This window comes from Dromiciops gliroides, chromosome 2 (assembly GCF_019393635.1).
Source record: "Dromiciops gliroides isolate mDroGli1 chromosome 2, mDroGli1.pri, whole genome shotgun sequence".
NCBI classification, from domain to species: Eukaryota; Metazoa; Chordata; class Mammalia; order Microbiotheria; family Microbiotheriidae; genus Dromiciops; species Dromiciops gliroides.
In genome coordinates, this window is record NC_057862.1 from 666,030,675 (window position 1) to 666,043,009 (window position 12,335).

Here is a 12,335-nt window from a genome sequence, read left to right on the forward strand (position 1 = left end):
GACAGTTAAAATAAGGTGCTAGAACAGAACCTCTTAAGTTTTGGGGTAGCAATCATAAACTCAAAAAAACAAACCCTAAAGCAAAAATAATTTAAAAGAAATAATCAGGAAAACTATTTTGCCAAAAGGCATTTTTGACAATGATACTAAACATATACGCACTAAATGGCAGACTATCCAAATTCTTAAAGGAAATGTTAAATGAGTTACAGGAGGAAGTAGCAGAATTATATTAGTGGGGGACCTCAGTTTTCTCCTCTGAAAGCTAGGTAAATCTAACCATAAAATAAAAAAGTTAAAGAGATGAATAGACTTTCAGGAAAGTTAGATATGATAGACCTCTGAAGAAAATTGAATGGGAATAGAAAGGAATATACCTTTTTCCCAGCTATGCCTGGCACTTTCACAAAAATTGACCATGTATTAGGACATAAAAACGTCACAAATGCAGGAAAGCATAAATAGTAAATGCACCCTTTTCAGACCATAACACAATGAAAATTACATTCAATAAAGGATCTTGTAAACATAGAATAAGTAGGTCAAAGAACAAGTCAAAATAATTTCATTAAAGATAATGATGGGGGTGGCTAAGTGGCACAGTGGATAAAGCACTGGCCCTGGATTCAGGAGGACCTGAGTTCAAATCCAGTCTCAGACACTTGACACTTACTAGCTGTGTGACCCTGGACAAGTCACTTAACCCTCATTGCCCTGCAGGAAAAAAAAAAAAAGGAAAGAAAAGAAAAGAAAAAAAAATAAAGATAATGACAACAATGTGACAATATGCCAAAGTTTGTGGATGCAGCCAAAGTATTACTTAAGGGGAAATTAATGTCTCTAGATGAGTACATCAGTAAAAGAACAGCTCAATAAATTGGGCATGCAACTAAAAAAATTAGAAAAAAAAACAAATTAAAAATCCCCAATTAAGCATCAAATTCAAAGGAGAGATTAATTAAATTGAAAATAAAAAAAAACACACATATTAAATCAGGAGCTGCTTTTTTTTTTGAAAAGCCAGTAAGATAGATAAACCATGGTTAATTTAATTTTTAAAAAATAAAGAAGAAAACCAAATTACCAGCATGAAAAATGAAAAGAGTGAATGCACCACTAATGAAAATGAAATTAGAGCAATTATTAGGAGCTATTTTGCCCAGTTTTATGCCAATTAAACATAGTCTAAGTGAAATGGATGGATATTTACAAAAATATAAATTGTACGGATTAACATAAGAGGAAATAGAATAGTTAAATAACCCTATATTAGAAAAAGACATTGAACAAGCCATAAATGAACTTCCTAAGAAAAAGTCCCCAGGACCAAATGAATTTATAAGTGAATTTTTTTTAAAGTAATAAACATTTTTATTTATAGTTTTGGGTTCCAATTTTTATCCCTTATTTCCTCTCTCCCCTTGCCCCTCCTTGAGGCTGTAAGCAATCAGATATAGGTTATGCATGTGCAATTTCGTAAAACATTACTGAATTTGTCATTTTGTGTAAGAAAACTTGAATAAAAGAAAAGAACAAAAGTGAAAAATAGCATGCTTCAGTCTGTGTTCCATTAATATCAATTCTTTCTTTGGAGGTGAATAGTGTGCTTCATTGATAGTCCTTTGGGATTGTCTTGGATCATCGTATTTCTGAGAATAGTTAAATCTTTCACAATTCTTCATCAAACAATATTGCTGTCTCTGCACAATGTTCTCTTGGTTCTGCTCATTTCATTATACATCAGTTCATACAAGTCTTTCCAGGCCTTTCTGAAATCATCCTACTTGTCATTTCTTATAGCACAATAATATTTCATCACCATCACATACCGCAGCTTGTTTAGCCATTCCCCAATTGATGAGCATTCCTTTGGTTTCCAATTCTTAGCCACCACACAAAGAACTGCTATAAATATTTTTGTGCAAATATTTAAAGAACAATTGATGACAATACCATATAAGTTATTTGAAAAATAGATAAAGGAGTCCTAACAAATTCCTTTTGTAATACAAATATGTTTTTGATAACCAGGGAGAACAAAAACAGAAAGAAAATCTAGGCCAATTTCCCTAATGAATATTGATGCAAAAATTTTAAATCAAATATGACCAAGATTACAGTAATATATCACAAAAAACATACACTATGACCAGGCGAATTTATACCAGGACTGCAGGGTTAATTCAATATTAGGAAAATTATCAGTATAATTGAGCATAAGGATAACAAAAACAACAAAAATCATATGATTATATCAATAGATGCAGAAAAAGCTTTTGACAAAATATAACACCCATCCTTATTAAAAGCACTAGAAGTCATAAGAATAAAGAGAGCTTTTGTTAAAATGATGAGTGCAACTATGTAAAACCATAAGTAAGCATTATCTGACATTAATGAGGATAAACTAGAAGCCTTCCCAATAAAAGCAAGGATGGCCATTATCACCACTGTTATTCAATATTAGAAAGGCTGGCTATAGAATAAGACATGAAAAAGAAATGGAAGGAATTCAAATTGGTGATGAAGAAACAAAACTATCACACTTTGCAGATGATACAATGGTATACTTAGAGAATCCTAGAGAATCAACTAAAAACTATTAAAGATAATTTTCAACTTCAGCAAAGTTACAGGACATAAAATAAAACCCAAATAAATCATCAGTATTTCTGATATATATATATATATATATACCAACAAAACCTAGCAGGAAGAGATAGAAAGAGAAGTTCCATTTAAAATAACTGCAAACAACATAAAAAACTTGGGAATCTGCCTGTCATAACACACAGGAACTATATAAAAACAATTACAAAATACTTCATGCAAAGACAGATTTAAACAAAAATAATAATAAATAAAATAATATAAATATAAACATAAAATAATAAATAATTTTAAAATAATATTTTCTCATGGGTGGGCTGAGCCAATATAATAAAAATGACTATTCAATCTAAGTTAATTTAGTTATTAATTGCCACGCCAATCAAACTATCAAAGAGTTATTTTATAGAGCTAAAAAAGATTAAAATTCATCTGGAAAAACAAAGTGTCAAGAATATCAAGGGAATCAATAAAAAAAAGAGTATTAAGGAAGGTAACCTAGCAGTAGCAGATTTCAAACTATATTGCAAAGTGGTAATCTTGAAAACAATTCTGTACTGGATAAGAAATAGAGTGGTAAATCAATGGAATAGATCAGGTATACAATACATAGTAGTATGTGACCAGGGTACTCTAGTACTTGAGAAACCCAATGTTCCAAGCCCTGCTCCCTTGTCATTGCAAGTGGTACTTTCCACCCTAGAAAAGTAGGTATAGGCAATGAATTGCTGAACAGGGTCTGATACTGTACCCAGTGCTAGCACAGGGGGCCCCTTTAATCTCTTTCTGGCCATTTGCCGGATCCCCTTCTCTGCCTTGAGAGCTCCCAAGTCTCTGTCTCAGCTTCCTCCAAGGCCCACAACTGGTGTTGCCACCATGTGGACTGTGGCCAAACCCCACCCCCATGCCACAGACCTCTCCTTCCAACTCTTCAATTGTCTCAGGCTAGAAAAATGTCTCCTGAACTTTTGTTGGCTCTGTTGCTCCAGTGTTTGATTTGAGGTGTTATGTTAAAGTTGTTTGTAGGAGATGTTGGGAGAACTTGACTGAAATGCTACCTCTACTCCACCATCTTGGTCTGCCCTCCAAACTTGTAAACACCTGTGAAATTGGCATTGCTAAAGCCGGGCCTGACCATCTCATTCACTGTGGCCAAGAAGCTCCAGGGGCTCTCTCACCTCTAGGACCAAATGGTGCCTAATGAGTAGGAAGCCCTTAGTAAATATTTGTTGACTTGGCTGATGTCTAAGGTCCTCCACACCTGGGCACCAGCCTACCTTCCCAGGTTTAGAGAACTTTATTCTCTTTGATGTGCACTAAGGCCTTACCCTCCTGACCTTCTATTTGTTCCCAGCACAAATAATTCCATCTCCCTTCTGCTTTTTCACAACCTGTCCCCTGTCCCTGTTGTGTATTCCCTTCTCCCCTCCATCCCATGGAACTCCTCCAGGGCTCAGCTCAGGTGACATCTCCCACAAGATGCCTAGGCTGATTACCTTCTTCCCCTAGAGAGTGCTTCCCCCAATATATACTTTGTATTTAGTTTTGTGTATCTGTTCTTTTCCTTCAATAGAATGTATGGTTCTTGAGTCAGGGATTGTTCCATGTTTGTCTTTGCATCCCTAGGACTTAGCACCAGTGCATGGTAAGCACTTAAGTGTTTGTTGAATGAATGAGTGGACCACCCACTAACAATAGAAGTCCATCCTATCTTCTAACTCCTCCCCTAGTCATCCCTGGATCTTGCAGGGATGAGGCTGAGACTTAAGGGGATTCGTAGAAGAATCATGTGGGTTAGTCACTGCTTAAAACAATAGGTACCTTCTTGGTGGTTACCCATGGGGGTATGGGTAGAGGAAGACAGGGACAAGGGAAAGGGTAATAACATAGCCACACTAAGACCAAAGCTGACAGCCTACCAACCGTCTCCCCCATATTGGGCCTGGGACTGACATCTCCAAAGCAGGTGAGATAAAAGGAAGGAATACAATGAGGGTTTCCACCAGAGAGACTTGGATATAATGGTCTTCAGGCCATGGCATGAGCAGGGCTGTCTTATTCAATAAATATTCTTCAGAGACATTTTTCAAGACTTGGCAAGTCATTCTGTCGAGCTATTGCTGGGGTTCCTACATTTATCTTCACTCCATTTATCAGGGCAGCTCAAACACCTGTCCATAGGTTCAGGACAGCTTAGCTGTTTTGAGAAGGATGGAGTCCCACTCAGGTAGATCTGATTGACATCCCACCTGTGAGGTCCCAAGGAAAGAGATGTAAATCAACTAGGCAACTGAACATTTTTAGCCAGGAAACTTCTAGTTAGAGATGATCCAGACATGAAAGGTTCCAGAGAAGGGGCAGGGCTAAAAGGTGGTGGTGGGGGGCTGGGATGACTAGGAGATGCCACAACTAGAGCACAGATAGCTTGTTGGATGGAGAAAGATTAGGGCAGAAGAAACAAAAAGGTTTTCCAGGCTACAAAAGGTAACCTAGTCCTGACTCCTGGTTAAGGACCAAATCACCAGGTATTTACTAACCCAGTCACCTGATTCAATCTCCTTGCTCCCCCCACCCTGGTAATCCCTGGTGTTTGGTGAAAGAACAGCCACCCTCTGTCATGAGAAGACTCTAGGGTGTCTGGCCACCTGCCAGTCATGGCTCCTTCCTCCTTCCCTAATCCCTGTGATTGAGTTCCCCTAAGCCAAGGGGAACCCTGCTTCCTGTACTTGCTATTCCCTCCTCTCATCTCCATTCTGCTGGGCTCTACCCCTCCCCATCACTATTCTCCTGTTTCCTACTTCCATTATGTACTCTGGGCCCCCAACCCTGCTCTATCACTACTAAACCAGCTTTTATCCTGTGACTGGTTTTTTGTTTTTGTTGTTGTTGTTTTTGTTTTCAGAGATTTAAATTTTTCACCTTGATAAAATGACAAATCAAATGATCATTTGGGGATTTGGGTAAGATTCTATTGTTATCATTGGGATAATACCTAACAGAAAAGTAGATTTAAAAAATTTGACTTGATAAGGAAAAAACCAGTTGCTGACCACCAGGAGGTTCTCAGTGAAGGCAATAAGAAAGCTAACAGAAAACCCTTTGGGGGAATATGAAACTAAAAGTAGAAGGAATCACTGTAGAAAAAAAAAAAGAAAAGTAGAAGGAATCATCAGAAACCAATCAGAGTGGAGGCAGAAGGCTTCCAGCCAAGACAGCTGATTTGGCAGCTGTTTTACTGGGAACTTACTGATCGACAGGGAGGAACTGTATGGCTGATTGGCTGGAGTATCTTGCCACTGTGTGAAGAGTTTATTGCTCTCTAGAGGGGGAACCCTCTGGGGGCTGTCTGCGCTGCTCTCTACCTCACACTCTGGTTCCAGGGAGTAATAGGAGGAAAGATGGATTTACATCTGTTTTCCTGTGAGTTGTGCTTTGCTGTGAGACTAGAGGTTTGGAGCTGAGGGAAGTTCTAAGAGACAGAAGTGAGAAAGGAGACACGGTCGGAATGAGGGATGGCCTGCCCAAATGCATGGAGTTGGGAGATGGAATTTCTGGACCAGGGGATCACAAGTAGGGAAATTCAGTCTGGAAATATCATGAAGGGATTTTAGAGCCAAAAAGAGAAGTTTGTGTTTTATCTTCAAAGTAATTGAGAGCCACTGAAGCTTCATAAATTAGCAGAGTCACACGTACCATCTGCCCATTTGGCAATCGTGTGGAGGATGGGTTGGGGAGGGGAGAGACTGGATCTAGGGAGGCCAATTATGAGGCTGTTGCAATGGTCCAAGAGAATGTTGATGAGGGCTTGGATCAGGAGAGTTGGTATGTGAGTGGAGAGATTGTGGAGGTAGATTTGGCAATGAACTGAAGCCTTAGTGACTGCAAGAATATTGGACTTCCTTATCTGTGTGTTGGTAAAATCCCTCCAGTAGGATGAAAGTTCTGTGACCACACGGACAGTTTCTTGATGTTTTCATGTGCCTAACATAGCCTTAGGAAATGTTTGCAGAATTAAAATAAAGAGGTCTTAGCAATCCTCCAGACCAGAGAAGTTAAACGTGATTCCCATAAGTGAAATACTCCCAAATGTTGTCCAAAGCAGATTGAAATGCAATTGGGAAATATTTAACCAAACAAATAAAAATACAATAAAACAACAGATAACATTACATTTTAAAACCAAGGTCAACCTGCAGTTTGAAGGGATCCTTGTGTACTGGTCAGTAGCCTCATTTCCTATTTGAGCTTGCTTACCACTGTCCTAGCTCAACGTGCCCTTAGAGAAGCTGGCTAAGCCCTTGACAAGCTGTCATCTTCTTCACAAGGTCAGCCTTATCCCTCCTCCTTACTTTACCTTTGCCTCAAGGTCCCAGGTTCTAAAGCCAACAGCAGTAAAGCAATCATTGAGCAAGAACTGATAATTCATTACTTCTGAGGTTCACACCTCAATTCCCACTGGGGCATGCCTAGGCACACAGGCTTTATCTCCCTACTGTTCTATTTAAGTAGTCTGTCCCATATTACTTATGGTTATTCAACCAACAAACATTGCTTAATTCCTGATTATGTGAAAGGTCTTCTATTTCCTGATCTCTGGTCCATCATCCAATGGTTTTATTGCTTGGACTCCATGTTATAAAATCACCTTTGGATTTTTCAGCTCATTCTGGTCCATTCATTCAGGTGTTGCCAGGAAGTCAGAGAAAATGTCCATGGAGACAGGCTACACAAAGATGACGCCACTCACTTGTAAATCGCTGCCTGTGAGATAGGGGTTGTATGCCCATACTAATTTTTTTTTGAGGGAGGATACTTTCCATGTCCCACTTCCTTATCACCTGGCACAGACTCTCTCTGTTCTCCCTCTCTATTCCCTTGTGTTGCAGCTTTCCCTGAAGCCCAAGTTGGATGTGGTGATGACTGATAGGGACTTCTGAGACCTGGCATAAAGGTCATCTTACCCAAGGCTAGAAAGGGAGTCTAGTGCTGGAACAACACACCAAAGCCTATTTCTAGTACTATACTTTTGGCTAAAAAGACCTAGAGATGGGCATAGTCAAAGTGGTGAAAATCTTTAAAGAACCTGCTGATGCTGAACTCTGTTGACCTACTGAAGGTGTGAAACCCAACCCTAAGCACTTTCTTCCCTGGGGCAAGCTATATCTCTCATCCCCCTACCATGTGTCTGTGAACACATGATGCCTCTGTTTCTTATGTTTCTTTTCATCTTTATTCTTCCCTGATTTTAGGCAAATGAGTATCCAGAGATAGAAATGACTGGGTTAACATGTTGTAAGGTCCAAAAAATTAAGGAGCCATTAGAGATCCCCTCAGTAAGGAGAGTCTGTAGCAGAGACCCCTGGAGTTGGCAGCATAAGTAGGCAAGTCTAGAGTGGAGTGTGTGTAGCGGGTAAACAACTAGATTGAACCAGCTTAGAGGGGATTGACCCATCAACTAAGACAATGAGGACTAGAATGAGGCTGGCTGAGCAAGGGAGTGACTTGTCTATCAAATCACTATGCCCCAGAGCAAATGTGATGGAGAATCTATGAAGGGAGAAAAGGGTTTCTAGGGCTGATGCTACTCGGCAAGATAGGGAGGCCTGATCTTTAAAAAATTCTAGAAATTAAAAAAAAATAGATGAACAAAAGCAAAAGCAAAAAATGAATTAATAAAAAAATTAGGAGTTTGATTTTTTAAAAAATGGGCTGTTTTTAGGCTATTTTTTTAAAAAGAGGAAAACCTAATTATCAGTATGATAAATTAAAAAGAAGAAATGAAGGGGCAGCTAGATGGCGCAGTGGATAGAGCACCGGCCCTGGATTCAGGAGTACCTGAGTTCAAATCCGGCCTCAGACACTTAACACTTACTAGCTGTGTGACCCTGGGCAAGTCACTTAACTCCAATTGCCCCTCAAAAAAAAAACAAAAAAAAACAAAAAAAACAAACAAAAAAAGAAGAAATGAAGTCTTTTTTTTAGAGAAAATTGCTGTAAATTGTTTTCAGTTGTGATTATTGTGTATTTTCCTCCATATTATTACCCCCCATTTATTCTTCTCTCCTTGTCCCTCCTCAAAAGTGTTTTGTTTCTGACCATTGCCTCCCCCAATCCTCCCTTACTTCTACCATGCCCCCATCTCTTTTTCCCTCCCCCTTCTACTTCCCTATAGGTGGATGGAGCACTCTTCCAAGCTTTAGGTTTTTTGTGATGCTGTTTTCAGAGCTAGTTCTGGGGTTTTCCCCTGTGACCACAAGCTCTGATGTGCTAGTTTTCCTCTTCAGAATGAGACTGCAGCCTGTAACCAGGGGAATGGCAATGTAACAGAGTCCTATACCCAATAAAAACAAAGGGTCCCCTGCAATCTTCTTCTGACCAGTCATACAACCCCCTTACCACCTGTTGGCTGAAAGGTCTAGAAAGCCACTGCTGCTGATTCAGTTGCCTCCAAGGTCTGCCTATGGTGCCCAGGGAAAACCTGTGCTAGACTGTGGTCCACTCTCACCCCAGTGAGACAGACCTTTCCTGCTGACCTAAGTTGTTTGGGGTTAGAAATCTGTTTTACCTTGTCTTTTTGTTGGTTCCACTGCTCCAGAATTCATTGTGAGGTGTTATTTAAAAGTTGTTTGGAGGGGAATTTGGAAGAGCTCAGGAGAGTCCCTGCCTTTACTCTGACATCTTGGCTCTGCCCCTGAATTTTATCTTTGTGATTGTTGTTATTGCTCAGTTCCAACAATAACATTAAACTGTGAGACAGTTATTGATAAAACGTGGATATCAATTCATTTCGCTGTTTTGTTTTCATGATTTCAAGAATCAAACATCCCTATTCAAAAAGATACATTTGTAAATGAAATTAAAGCTCCCATTGCTCACTTTATAACATAAGGGAAGGCTTCTCTCAAGGACCACAGGACTTCTTCAAGACTTTTTTTGGGTTAAATAGTTATAGTAAGTGTTTTGTCCTAAAATCAATGAATTCTGCTTTGACTAGATTAACGTTGTCAATAAAGATTGTATCAGAAAGTTTTGGATTAAGAATCCAGGGTTAAGCTTTAATGCTACCAAGATAGAAATACCTTTTGAAAGAGGTTTTGGTTTATTTATTTATTTATTTATTTAATTTGTTTGTTTATTTTTTTTTGTGGGGCAATGGGGGTTAAGTGACTTGCCCAGGGTCACACAGCTAGTAAGTGTCAAGTGTCTAAGGCCGGATTTGAACTCAGGTACTTCTGAATCCAGGGCCAGCACTTTAACCACTGCACCAACTAGCTGCCCCTGAAAGAGTTTTTAAATGTTTCCATGAGTTTATAGATTTCTCTTTTAAAAGAAATTGGCAAGTCTTTCCCTCCGCTCTCTGCCAGCTTCACCTGCATCCTGAGGACACCATGAGCAACCAGGTTGTTCGAGAAGAGTATAACCAGCCCTGTCCTTGGAGACCGAGACCTGAGACCCAAGAAAAAGGCCCTCTAGGGTTCTTGATTGAGGCTCTGCTTGTGGGTGCCTTCATAGGGATAAAAGGATCGAGGATTTGAGCAATGGAAACCCTTTTGGGAGCTTAGATTAAAATAGATCTATTGAATCAAGAGGAAAACAATGAAAAGGCAGAAAAAACAGAGGTCCTAGTTTTGGGGAGGAATCATTGTAGAATAAGAGCAAAAGAAGGGGTTGAATGTATCATCAGATGGTATTCACCGGCCTCTCCTGATGCTGCAGATGAAACACAGAAAGCAGTTGCCCAGATGTCCACTGAGGAAAAGAAGTAATATGCAGCCAAGCTGGTTTTTGTTAATTTTATACAAATAAATTATGTTTCTGTTTTTTTTTAAAAGAAATTGGCAGCGAATTTTGTAGCTCAGCTCCATTTAGGTAAAGCCCTCCCCCCAGCATTTGAAAACTGGTAAAGATGCTGGTCTCCATTCTCTTCTTCTCTATTGGTAGCTTAGCCAAGAAAGCTTGCCATTTTTCAGTAGTATCCATAATGATGATTTCAAGACCTGGAATTGAAAGATTAATCTCATTTCTAAGGTTAACAATGCCTCCCAGATAAGCCAACCAATGGGTAAAAATCCTTTCTTTCAAAGGGTTTCAAAAGGGTTTCTTTTTGAAAAGGAGCGATTTCCCACCCTTGCTTTCAAGATTGTCAAGACTTGTCTTGAAAACCAGTGAATTTCTGTGTGGCAGAGAAGCACTTGGTGTTCTAGTCCCATTTCTTGGAAACTCTAAAAAAAATACATTGACTCAGAGACCCGCTTCTAATAAAGTTGATGACTTTTGTGAGTTTTGACAAAAAGTCTTTCAAAGTTGTAGGAAAGGTCTTTATTGCCAATGCACGTTTCTATAAAAAGCCATGAGTGACAGTGGCAAAACCCAGCATGGCAGGAGCTCCCTCTGTGCAAAGAGTATAATTCTGTTCTTTCTAGTCAGATTTTGGTTTGGCAAAAGAAAACTTTTCATCATTTTCAGAATGTCCACAGGCCTTTGTTGTTTCCAAAAAGGACTCACAAAATGAAAAATTCTTCTTTGCTGGGGTCAGCATGTACACAGTGAACAGAGGCAGGAATCTGGCTATCCTGAGAAAATTCTGGAAAGGGAATGATGAGGCTGTGAATTCCTCGATGACTTGTTTCAAAATTGTTCCAATGAATATCAACTATGCTACAACATTTCCTATCATTTAACAACAAAGCCACTTTTAGGTTTTCTCCTCTGTTCCAGTCCACAAAGCAGTCTGTTCATTTCCAGTGTTCATGACTTGACTGAAATCTCTCCCATACTGTGGGGCTTCTTTTGTGGGGCAATCTGATAAGTGACTTTATTGGATGCTTCAGGGAAAAGATTCTTGCAAAATAGCAATTCCAAGTTTTGGAAGGGCTCTGTTTTTTTCCAATTTGAGCTTTCTTTGAATAAAAATAACCTGCCTCTTTAGATGCATTTTCAGGCTAGATAGACATGAGATGCTCTTTCAGTTTTGCTGCCTTTACATTTCCTTTAGCAGAATTTCTCAGTAGAAAAAAACCCCAACAACTCAGTTCCTTCTGTGTACTGTCATGTTGAGTAATGCAAATAAAACCAGATAATACATATAGTGTCCATCATACATCCTTTTCTTCAACACTTCAACTTCAATTGGGTCTGTAAAAATATATGATAAAGCCAAAATAAAATATTTGATACAATTTATATTTTTGAAACACAATGTATGGTTTTAAAGAAATCTGCTGAGAAGTCCACATAGAAACAAGCAATTTATATGTGAATTAAGCAAATTATAAAATATGGAACAAATTTGCTTAACGAGTTTGTAAAATAAGGCAGAATTATAATTTCTTCAATGTGTCAACGCTTTTAATGGCTTTTTTTTTTAAGTGAGGCAATTAGGGTTAAGTGACTTGCCCAGGGTCACACACAGTTAGTAAATGTTAAGTGTCTGAGGCCAGATTTTTTTGAACTCAGGTACTCCTGATTCCAGGGCCGGTGCTCTATCTACTGTGCCACCTAGCTGCCCCTTCTTTTAATGGCTTTTAACCCTCTGATAGATACAAGCAGATTCTAGCAATAGCTCAGAAGTCAGGTTGTTTCTGGAATTTGGCAATTTGCACAGAGCCTGTGGTTTTCTGTGCTTTCCTAATAATGATGTAACCCTGGCTCATAGGACTGATTATACTAGACTCTCTCCTCAATGATGGAGATGAATTTCTCAATGCCCCTAGCTTACATGAAGG